The sequence below is a fragment of the Argiope bruennichi genome, chromosome 11, assembly GCF_947563725.1.
Source record: "Argiope bruennichi chromosome 11, qqArgBrue1.1, whole genome shotgun sequence".
NCBI lineage: Eukaryota > Metazoa > Arthropoda > Arachnida > Araneae > Araneidae > Argiope > Argiope bruennichi.
In genome coordinates, this window is record NC_079161.1 from 71135332 (window position 1) to 71148339 (window position 13008).

Below are 13008 nucleotides of genomic sequence, written 5' to 3' on the forward strand. Positions count from 1 at the left end.
TCTTCTTTAATTTATAAACAAATCTTTAAGCTTCTAATAATTAAAACAACATTAAATACTATTTTTCACGAATGTGCAGCTTTATGTTTTATTTTATATAAGTATCACAATTCATGAATAAACAAAAAAATAAATAAAATCTTTTTTTTTTCTCTGCCAACAGAAATTTATCCTACAAAGAGTAGTTTAGAGACTTTAGAATAGTTCTTTGTCTTTCAGAATCGGAACCTCATGAACTGTAAAGAAGAAAGCAGTATTTGTTTAATTTTACTGTCTTATTAATAATTAGTAAAACAAAAAAATTCAGATCGCCGCCAATTATCTTGGCATTTTATATATAACAAAAGTTGGCGATTTTGGCATAATCTGAAAATTGCCAAGTTAACCTAATGTTCAGTGATCTTGATGAAATCCTTTCATCTTATGTACTTATTTTCTATTGTACAGCTCTATCTCCCGGTGTTTTTCGAACTACTTTTTTTTTCTTGTACTCCGTTTCCCCATGTCTTGAATAGTATGTTCAACAAGTTTGGAGCATTTACACTCAGTAGTTCGCTATAGAGAGAGCTCAGAGTAGGGATGTTTTAATTTTGATCATTTTGTGTAACGGAGTTTGCTGATCTTGTCATACTCTGAATGTTTCACTCACTTTCTTGGCCATATCAGTGTGTACAAAAAATCGCCAAATGAACGATTATCGAATGAATGATTACCGATATCAATCTCACTGCTATGCGCATATTAAGGACAAAAATGGAGGCCCCTCTCATGAGTCTAACAAAATAAAAGTTAGTAACCCTGATAATATTATTATTAATGCCATCTAATCACCAGAATGGAATGCACTCGATAAATGGCTGCTATTAAACGAATGTCCACAAAAAAAAATTATCTTGAATATAAAATATAAAAAGAAAGAGTTTAGCACTTCATGTGTACTGGCATTGTCGAATGTCTTTGTGGATTATGAAGAGACAGATTCATGCATATTCAAAATATTAGTATTTGAATACTTTTCAAATGACAACGCGATTTTGTACAGCTATTTTATTATGGCGTTTAATACAAAAACAGAAAGAAGAAATCGATGAAAATAAACGATTAAAAACAATAAGCTATGCTACAGAGAAAAAAAGCAAAAATATCTTATTACATGGTTTATGGCAAAATTATTATGATGGCATGAAGTTCAGAAACACCATGTTTCGATCTATATATCAAAGTATAAATGCTCCTTAAACTGCAAGTTAAAAATATTTCCTCCATTTTGGATAATTGCTATATTACAGCGTTGTATCTAAAATCGGTAGAAATAAATACAGAATAAAAATAACCATTTATATGATATAGAAAACAGTTAAAAAACGCTCTTTCCTTTAATAATAAATGTCAAAAGATTCGACGAAAGATTATGTAAACAATATTAAGCGAAGTAATAGCTGCTTAAATAATCGCTTTGGCGATGAGGGGAAAATACGTTGCTAATTACATAGGCCAAGTATTTGAAAAAAAAAAGCATATCCGGAAATATATGCTATAATTAAGTGTTATGTAGAACAACTTAATGTTAGAGACCACATATAAGCGAAACCTTTAACGCTTAAGTAAGCCATAACGTAATTAATACCGAAATGAAATAGGTAGATAGCAATTTATACACAATAAATCTCTTGCGTCTTCATAAAAAATGTTGCACTCTAAAGTTCTGTCACTAGGACTAATTTCTCTTCTGTGTTTTTTTTTCTTTCCTTTACTTCTGTTGATTATTTTAATCACGGTAACCGTTTAATATCTCGTGTAGCTCCAAATTAATGATTGTGCTAATGAATTGCGGGGAGTTCTGCAAAAGAGGGGAGTTTGGAACAGTTCTAATTCTGTTGATTAATTATTGCCAGCAGTTGTGAATACTGGCGTGTTGAAGAAGAAACGCTCTTTTAATGGCTGCTACAAAAAAGAATGGAAAATGGAACTCAAAATTCGTTACAGCTGATAGATAGACTGTAAAGGAATTATAATAGCATTTATGCATTTGTTAAATACTGTGTACGGATACGGATTTATTTATTTACGGAATAATTATAATAAAAAAATATTGAATATTAACCCTTTTTACATATTTATTGAATTGATTTTTGAACTCTGTTTAATTTTTTAAATGCATTACATGCCAGATAAAATTTTGATGATATTTTATCATTATTATTTGTTTCAATTATATTTTTTTTATATTATATGTAAATTATACTTCGCATTCTTATAGTGTAATTTACATTATAATTAACACATTTATTAATTATTTTCATTGTATTTCTCATATTATGCTTATTTATATTTTTACTTTCTCGTATTCGTAGTATAGAGAAATTATAATAATCGACAAAAAATTCGAATTCGGAATTTTATAGAATCTCCACGTTTTAGATCCCCTTGAGTTCGAAAAACACATTTTTGGAAAATGTCAGTCTGTCTATCTGTATCTGACAAAGATAACTCAGAAACACTTTCAGATAGGCAAATGAAATTTGATATACATTCTTTATACCAAATTTGTAAATTTCTACCAAATTTTGAGCAAAAATCTGTTCTGAGGAAGTCTGTCTGTCCAATTGTTCGAATATAAGTTAACACGATGCAAAAGATGAAATTCGGCATACATATTTAACATCTATAGTGTAGACACCTATCAAATTTTGAGCCAAATCCAACACTCGCCAAATAACTCGCCAAGGGCGACAAAAAATATTCAGTAAAAATGTTCAATTCAAGCCAAAGGTTGAGGTTGGGTAATTATTTTACACCAATGATGTGTTAGAAGTTATCCTTATTAGAGAGTAAACGAAAATGTTTCTTGGAAACCACTCCCACTGCTTTAATTATATCTTATATTATTATTTTTATTCTATTTTCTGTACAAATTTATTTACACATATTTTATTATTATATATTTCGCGTACAATACACTTTTTCAAAATTCCTGGTACCTGCATCAGAAAGTAAAAGGTCACAACTAGACAAATACAAATCTTCATAAACTGTGCGCTTCGAACTAATTTTCATCATTTCCAAAATCTGTCAACTATTTTGTCAACATATTAACTAAATTAATTTTGCCATTTTATCTGTTGAACTCTTTGTTGTACAAAAGGTGAAAATCTCGGTTGATTTCACCCGAAGTATTTTATTTCAAATGTCTCTTGGAAGAAAATGGGTGACGAAATGTTAATTCTCAGAAAACAATTTTTTAATAAAAAATAAAAATAAATATAATTTTGGCACGTCATCACGGGTATTCTTTTTTCATTCAAGCCATTTCAATAAGACAATAGGACCGCAGTGGCCTGGTGGTAAGGTCTCGGCTTCGGAACCGGAGGGTTTTATGTTCGAAACCCGATTCCACCGAAGAACAGTCGCGTAAGGGGGTCTGTTGCACATTAAATCCGTCCTGATCAAACGTCCTCCCGCAGGTGTGGTGTGATGTGGAGATGGGGGTGCCAGCTCAGGTGTCGTCCTCGTCATCTGACAGCGGTTCAAAATGACGAGGTCCGTCCCAAAATAGCCCAAGTGTTGCTCAAACGGGATGTTAATATAACTAAACCAAACCAAACCAATCAAAAAGACAACAAGGGGCTGGAAAGATAATTCGTCTTCTGGCTTCACGGCTGTATTCCGAATATGCATAAATGCCTATTTGTGCTTCTCAAATTGTATTCTACCGTTTCTTCACGCAAATACTACGGGTTTCAAAACACCCTGGATACTCTAAGACACGTTATATTTAATAAAATATACCAGTGAAATGTTAAGATTTTTTTTTTTTTTTTTTATTTGCGGGGGTGGCGAGTTTCTACGGAGGGTTTCTAAAAAAGATCTATAAATCTCTGAACTATCTGATTGGTTTGTTTTTTCTTGAGTCATCTTTAATTTTAGAATATGGGGTTTTTTTCCTAAAGAATACTTTATTATGTCGCCATGATGGTTAATCAGGGATATATATATATATATATATATATATATATATATTCAGTTTAATCGTTTAGATATAACTTCATATCCATGATACCATGAAATTTCAGACATAAAAATGTGCTGGCTTAATTGTTTTACATAAGCGCCGATCATTGGTACATGAATCGTTTTAATGTAGACCATTTCCATGAGACCATGGCACTATTAAAATGTAAATATATGGCTCATATATCTTATAAATTTCATGGCATTTCAATTCCTCTTTTTTATTCTTATCTTACACAGATATTATGTGAAATTTTTCCTCCTAAACTTTCGATAATGGAAGAAATTTACGGATAGTTGAAGAAAATGACAGCAGTTTGAATTTTATGTCAGCATTGTAATAAATTGTTTGAAATCCATCGAAATATTTTTTTCAAACAATTTTCGAATACTCCGAGAAGTTTCACAGCTAATTAATTGATATCAATGTATTAGAAAAATTACAATTTTTTTAAATTTTAAAATGCTGTAAAATTAATTTTTATGCGATAATAGTACTGGATTAAGGTTAATTTTAATTAATTAAAAATCCAAAAATCGAACCGAGACAAACATTTCTACCTATCAAAGTATATTTAAGCCAAATTTGGCAGCTTTAGGTCAAATGATTTGACATGTAGTGCGCCAACACATACACAATTTTTCTTTCTCGTATACAAAGTGAAAAAATTCAACTCGAGATTTCGACGAATCTCTATGTTTCTAATTTCTCTGAATTCATTTTCGGACATGTGGCCGGACATCTTTGGGAAATGTCCGGCTGTCTATGACAAAGATAACTGTAAAACGGTTTAAGATAGACAGAGGGAATTTGATATACAGACTTAAATCAAATCTGTTCAGAGAAATTATGTCTGTTCGACTTTCGAATATAAGTTAGCAAGGTAATTACAAAAAAACGAAGAAAGCTAGACAGATGAAATTCGGTACAGAGATTTAACACCTTCAGTTTAGGTTTCTACCAAATTTGAGTAAAATCCGACAAGAGGTAGACTATCTGTCAGTCTGTACTTTCAGAAACATATAAACACGTTCATTCAAAAATGCAATGACTTAAATATATCAAATTTGGTATGCAATTTTATGACAACAATATCAAATTTGGTATGGAATTTTATGACTACAATATCAAATTTGGTATGGAATTTTATGACTACAATATCAAATTTGGTATGGAATTTTATGACTACAATATCAAATTTGGTATGGAATTTTATGACTACAATATCAAATTTGGTATGGAATTTTAGGACTACAATATCAAATTTGGTATGGAATTTTATGACTACAATATCAAATTTGGTATGGAATTTTAGGACGACAATATGAAATTTGGTATGGAATTTTAGGACTACAATATCAAATTAGGTATGGAATTTAATGACTACAATATCCATTTTGTGTCAAATATTGCTTCAAACGGTTGGGAAGAAAGGGTCTGGAATCCAAATTCGATTGTTGGATACTTTTGATCTCATGCCAGGGATTAATCGCCAAATCATTTGCCAAGGACGGCACGATAGAGACTAAAAATGCTAAATACTCTCCAAAGATTAATATTTTTTTAATTATTGTTAGCTAATACCATGCAAGGCGAAAACAGCGATAACAACTTTATTAGAAAGCATGCGAGAAAAGTTTGTGGAAACCATCCCATCGGTTTAATAATAGAGATTGCTCATAAATCGTTTATATCGAGAAGTGTGCTACAATTTTTAACGCATTTGTGCATTATCTACTTAATGGCCTTCGGTCTATTTTAAATAAAACTTCGAAAACTTTCATTATAAAATTCCGTTTTTTCATGTAGCGTCATCTTCCACGGAGACGATAAATTCGCAGTTTATTTTAAACGTCAGATCTCCGTCAAATGTTATCACCACATCTGTCAATAATCGTTATAGCATTTAATTTAATCGTGGGACCCATTAACCAGCTCTTCAAAGTCGGCTAATGGAAAATCTATCTTCTCCAAAGACTTTGAGAAAACTTGAATATCCTTGTAATAGAGAACCCGGGAAAATACTGATGGAGGGGGTCATGGCTCGAGATAAAGTTAGAATATCTCAATCTTCTCGATAAAGCAAGCTAAGTCCCTTAAGTCATGTTTTGATTAATTTGCATTAACCCCTTCACGTTTATTGGCGCCTTCCATAAGGATCTTAAGTTATTTCTAGATTGAAAAAAGTAGATTTTGTTCATTATGTTAATAAAGCACAGTTAATACAAAACTGGATTTTGACATTGATACTTCTATCAGGTTTAAACAAAATTCGATGGAATTGGTTTTTATTATTTAATATCTGCCATTGATAACTGACTGATTTGCCTTAAATATTGGTAGAATTTAATTCAATTTAGATGATTAAGTATTAATTGATGTACATGATTCCTTCGAAAATAATATAAAACAATGTCTATGCTTTTTTTATGAGTTACACAAAATAAAATGCGAAAACATTTTTTTGCACTAAGAAAGATAATGATTCTATACTGAACTGAATTTAATTTTGTTTCCTACAAAAAGGTTCGAAATTGTATTCCATAGTTTTTTTGTCTTGGTCATTTGCCATTATTCATGGAAATATTAATACATAAAATGAAAAGACATTTTATAGAACGCCGGATCTTAAACTTTACTGGTTATATTCTTCCATCAAAATGGGGTTGACAACCTTCCGGTATTGTAGTTTATTGTCATTATCCGGGATTGAGTCACTTCTGGCTGATGAAGGAACGGTCTTCCAAAGGGACAGAATACACCGTTTCTTGTAGATGGCCATTACAATTCAACTATAATTCTCATATATACTGTAGCGGGGCATTTTGACCATCCAGTTTTAACATATATCTTCGAGAAAATAGGAATACCTCAAGCGTGCTTTGATAATAACAGTGAAAATAATTTTTTGCTAGTAATGCAAAAGGCTAAATAAGTATTAAAATTTTCTTTTTGCTGTTTGTTTCCAAAAAGTCATTCGCAGTTTTAAATACAAATTGAAAATATTTGAGATAAAAATATTCATATGTAAAAACTTTTTCATTTCGAAAAAAATTAAGAATTTAAGTTTCTTTCAAGAGGACGATTTGTAAAATCAACCAAATCATTCAAATTTTGTATCGAATGTAGGTTTAGTTTCTTTCAATTCTACTTCATTTTTGACGAAATTTCAATCCGAGGATGATTTTGTTATGACACAAACTTGAACAGAAGAAGTACATATTTATGTTCAGCTTTTTTAGAGTTAATTAAAAATATCCGTATCCGAAAAATAAGTTAAAAAACTTAACTATTTCGAGAAAATTAAATAACAACTGAATTTTATATTCTTTTGTTGGTAAGTGAAGGTTTTTGTTTATCCGATAATATAGAGTGATAATCAATTTATAAAAAATATTTTCAACATTGAAATTCTAAATGGTGAAAAAAAAACCCATTATATTTTGTTTTTTATCATTTGCCATATATTTTTATTGTAATAAATGGCAATGTTTGTGGTAATTTGAGAATGTTTGATGGAATTCCTTCTTAGCCGTGAATGATTGATTTTTATAAATATGTCTTAGAGAAGTGCGGACATTCAGAAATGAAGAGGTCTGAAAATCTTGAGACTTATCAGTGCAGCGTTGACCAACTGAATTTCTCTGTGATCCTTAAATATTTATTTACTTGATAGATAAATTTATATATCTAGATTAATAGATCTATTTCTTTACTCCCATATTATCAAATTCGTATAAAAAAACATAAGTATCGCACTTAACATAAATTTTGGGTTAGCAAATATATAAAAATTTTGCCATCAAATAGATGAGAAAATTAAATTACTGTTGTGCAAAATAATCACGATATATGAGCAGTAGTCACTATCATATGTAATGCAAAAACGTTAAACAAAATGTTTTTTTAGAACACAAACTTCTTCATTTATTATCATGTGTGAAGATGATTTTATTTTGGTTTGAGGTTTTGTGAGGTTCCAAAAGGCATGGGCAGAAAATCGGCGATCCATCGCTTTTGATTCATCATTTTTTTTTTTTTTTTGCTTTTAAGATTATTAGAGAATGATAAAGAATGTTGTCACATTTGACAACTTATTGCCAATAAAAAGTTACAGTTTGGGGCGAATGTCCGTCATGTACCCGATTCTCCTGTATAAGGGAAATGGAGGAAGGAGGGGAGGTATCTTAAGTTATATATATATATATATATATATATATATATATATATATATATATATATATATATATATATATATATATATATATCAATTCGATGCAAAGAAGTTTTGATGCTCGAATACTTTTGAGATGAAAAAAAAAAAAAAAGGAAAGAAAAAAAAAGAAAAACACCGCCTTTCTAAAAGTTGACGATTGCGCAATATAATAGTTGATGATTGCGAAATATCAGTCAGGTGAGAACATGATGCTTTTCAGTCTGAATGATACCACGTGACTTAAAAATGTGATACTCTCTCATGATAACTGGGCATTTCTTACTGAAATGAGTTTAAACATATATTAATAACCTACTGTAAAAAAACTGGATTTTTAAAGTTAAAATTTTAAAAAAAATCTTCAAGTGTGTGCGCACAGCATTGACCAATCGAGCATTGACCAAATCGCAAATCGTCTGCGACGATTATCTGCCATTTTAAATTTAATCAAATGTTTTTGCTTTTATTCAAAAAAATAGTTTTTAAAAACGTTTTGTGACATTTGAATCGATTTTGAAGCAAAAATTTCATCGGGAATATTAAATTTGATGCATTAATCAAATATCACGAAATTGAAAATTCTTATCTTACTAAAAACAAATTTATTTGCAGATAATAAATTGTTTTTCGCAGTCTAGAAAATGATTAATAAAATTTGGCAGATGATTTCTAGTATTAATGTGCTTGAAATAAAGTAAATACTTATTGACCATAGTATAATAATATATATTAGCGTAGTATAGCATGATTGTATGCTAAAGTAACAACTCAGATGGATTCAACTTTTTTCATTTGCAAAATGTATGCTTATATATGAATGAAATAGGTTTAATTCCTGGTTTATTGAATTCTAATTATTACTATTTTACTTATTTAAAATATTTATACGATTCGTAGGAGTAGGAATGACATAATTTAATTTCGGATTTAAAACCAAAGGGAGTGGTCTTCTGAAAACTTTCTCGCATAAATTCTGATAAAATTATCATGCCAGATAATTCTTTAATGGCGTGCAATAGTTACGAAATATTAACTTTTGCCATGAATTTAACATTTTTACTGAATCTATAGTGCCATCATTGGCGAGTTATTTGGCGATTAATCCCTGACAAGTAAAAGTTAATAGTATCCAAATATTGAATTTGTGTTTTAGACACGTTTTTATCACTTGTAATCACATAATCCCATACCAAATTTGATATACTTAAGTCATTACGTTTTCGAATTATTACTTTTATGTGTTTCTAAAAGTACAAACCGACAGACGGTCAACCCGTAGTTGGATTTGTCTCAAAAATTGAACAGGTGTCTACATTATAAATGTTAATTCTGTGAACCGAATTTTATCCATCTAGCTCTCTTTGTTATGTAATTATCATGTTAACTTATATTCGAATAGTCGGACAGACGACTTCGTCTGTATCGATTTTATTCAAAATTTGGTAGAAATTTGCAAATGTGTTGTTAAGTCCATATACCAAATTTCAACCGTCAAGTTCAAAGCACTTTATTGTTATTTTTCTCACAGACAGACGGAGGGAAGAACGGACATGTTCTATAAATATGTTTTCGAAATCAAGAAGATCTGAAAGGAGAAAATACGTCAAAATCTCGAGCTTGATTTTTTTCTTCTTTTTATTACTATATTTCATCCAAATTACATATACGAGAAAATTAAAATTAATTTATTTAAGAAATCACGAATGAAGCCTAATTCTCCCCTTTATGTTTTGTCATGTAATAATAAGTAAATATTAGATGAAAAAAATTTGAAAACATTCGAAATACATTGAAATTGTTTTAAGTTATAATTAAAAATATTTCCTTTAAATAACACATTTGAATCGTCTAGTTCAAAACTTTTTTGTGTTATCTTTGTCACATACAGACGGACTTGCGTACATGTTATAAAAATATGCTTTTCAAACTGAAGGCGGTCTCAAAGGTGGAAATTTTATTTTAGTTTAATTAACTTACATCCTGTTTGAAGCCCTTCAAAGCCTGCCATTTGAAGCCTGCCATTTTTCAAAATTTTGTAAGATAGACTAATATTTTAAATCGTATGGTTGCAAAGATATTATCCTGTTATACTATCTAGTATATGACATGCACAAATGTCCTGTCCTAGCACCAGTAGTTATTTTGTAACTATTAATAGCCGAAGATTCGCAGCAACTGTATGATTTATGATATTCGTTAATGATAGTTTAAGATTAATGGACATGTATGCATACCGGAAAATTCATGTTATTTCTGGTACACATAAATATATGGTAGAAAGCAACTCATATGCAGCTGAATAGGGTTCATTCTGAACTGAAAAGTAAGTTATTTTTAAATATTTTTGTAGACATAAAAATATAAATCTGTGATTTTTGATAAAAATTTGACAAACATAATTCAGGAGATTAGATATTCAGTTAAACCGAGGAATGCTAAATTTATGAAAGTGTGACATTTTTAAATATTAAATTGTCTCGTGTGTCAAGTATACAAAGAGTGAGTATTCTAATCGTCAAACTATTCGATCTCGGAATTTTTCATGAAATTCTAAGGCGCAGATTTCCTGAGTTCTAAAAATACATTTCTGGAATTATATATAATACCTTCTTCTTCTTGCGTACAGCCGACCACCCCGCCACCACTGAACGTAGCAGTATCGACAGGATTTGTTGTGGCCGACTGCTATCTTGAGTATTGTCCATCCTTGCATTGACCGATTTGTCAAACTGACATTCTCCTCGAGGTAATTGGCCACAAAGTGGTCAATTATTGTCCTTATTCCTTATCTACAAACTCTCAAATAGTTGGTAAAAAACTGACAATTTTTGACATCATGTCCTTCAGAGTTTTAAGATTACCTGGTACCATCAGTACTGTACTTAAGTCATTATTTATAATTTTCAGATTTTTTCTTAACTCCGAGATTTCAATACATTCCTTTAAATAGTGGTAAACAGTACCTATTCCTCCACAAATGCATTTATTGTCCTGCATTCTTCCAAATCTTTGGAAATATGCAGGAAATCGCCCATGTCCTGATATAATTTGAATTATCAGTGGATGGTATCTTCTTATTTTTATTTCTGGATTAGGAATAAAATCGAAAGTTACTCTTCCGTTTTTGGACATATACCATCTGTCAAACCATTGCAGCTTTATTTCTTCTCTTAATTCCCATTTTAAGACACCATTTGATTTGGGGACAACCCTATCAACACCCTCTTTCTGTGCCGCCAACTTTGCATATTGATCCGCTATTTCATTACCATATATCCCAATATGAGCCTTAACCCAATTCAACTCTATCCACTTGTTAGTTTTTACACTTTTTATCTTTTCTTTTATTGTCCATATTTCCTTATTACAATTGTGAGAAGATTGTATGGCTTGTAGGACTGAGAGACAATCTGAAAAAATTGAGCACTTCTGTCCGTCCTCCACCCTTTCACAATATTCAATGGCCATCTTTAAAGCTTGCACTTCTGCCTGGAAACTTGTGGCATGGTTCGATAATTTCACAAGACTTTTATCGATATCTTTCCCATAGTAGTATACTACTATTGCAGCTCCTACTTTATTTTCATCTTTTGAACCATCTGTAAAAATTTCTATTCCATCCATATCTGGGATTTTAATTTGAAAACCGTGAATAAACCATTCAGCAGGATGTTGTTCGAATTTGTCAAAATGCATCTCATAATCTTTTTTGCTGAAGCATTTGTTTCCTATTTTAACTTTATTACTAGAAGTTCTTATTTGAAATTTAGTGAAAATTTCCGTTGCTCTGAGGTCCATTGGCAAAATTCCCGTTATCACTTGAAGGGCTTCTGTAGAAATGGTTCTATAAGCCCCAGACATAATGATGAGAGGGCGCCGTTGGATTGAATTTAATGTTTCTCTGATTTTCTTTAGATTTAGCCTATGTCCCCATGCTCCGTGCCCGAAAAGAACAAATGGCTCAATGGCCCCAGTGTAGATTCTTCTTAGATGATATTCCTTTTTCCATAAAATTTATCCGCAACTGTCACTAGTTTATATGTTAATACATCCACTTTTTTCTTGACCTTATTAAAATGTGACGTAAATGTTAATTTACAGTCCCATGTAACTCCCAAGTACTTAATTTGATTTGACACATTTATATTGTTATTGCCCATTTTTATGTTAGGCGGATCTGTTAATTTTAAACATTCTCCAAATGTAATAGGCATTTGAATTGTTTTCCTTTCATTAAACTCAAGTTTATGAATTTTGCCCCATTTTACTAGCCTATGAATTATTTGTTTTCCTTTAATTTCCAGTTCATCTTTTGTTCTTCCCGAGATTATTAGTAGTACATCATCGGCATACGCCTGCATAAAGCAGTTCACTGGAAGATTGATTTTAAATGCAGAATTCATAACCAAGTTCCAGAATAACGGTCCGCTGCACGAGCCCTGTGGCACTCCTCTATCCATTATAAATTCCCAATTGTTCTCTCCATCTTGGTAAATACATTTCCTTTCATTTAAGTAATCTTTAATCAATTCAAAAAGATTTCTCGGGCAATTCATTTTTATAAGGGCATATAAAATGCTTTTCCTCCATACGGAATCAAATGCTCCAGCTACATCCAAAGATATAACTGTTGTTTTTAGTTTTTGATTCATCGCACCTTTTATTTTACTCCATAGTGCATTTTGGGCTGTTTCACAAGAGTGGTTATATCTAAAACCATGTTGATCATGATGCAGTCTATTTTGTGCCGTTAATAAGTGCTGTACTCTTTGAGTTATCA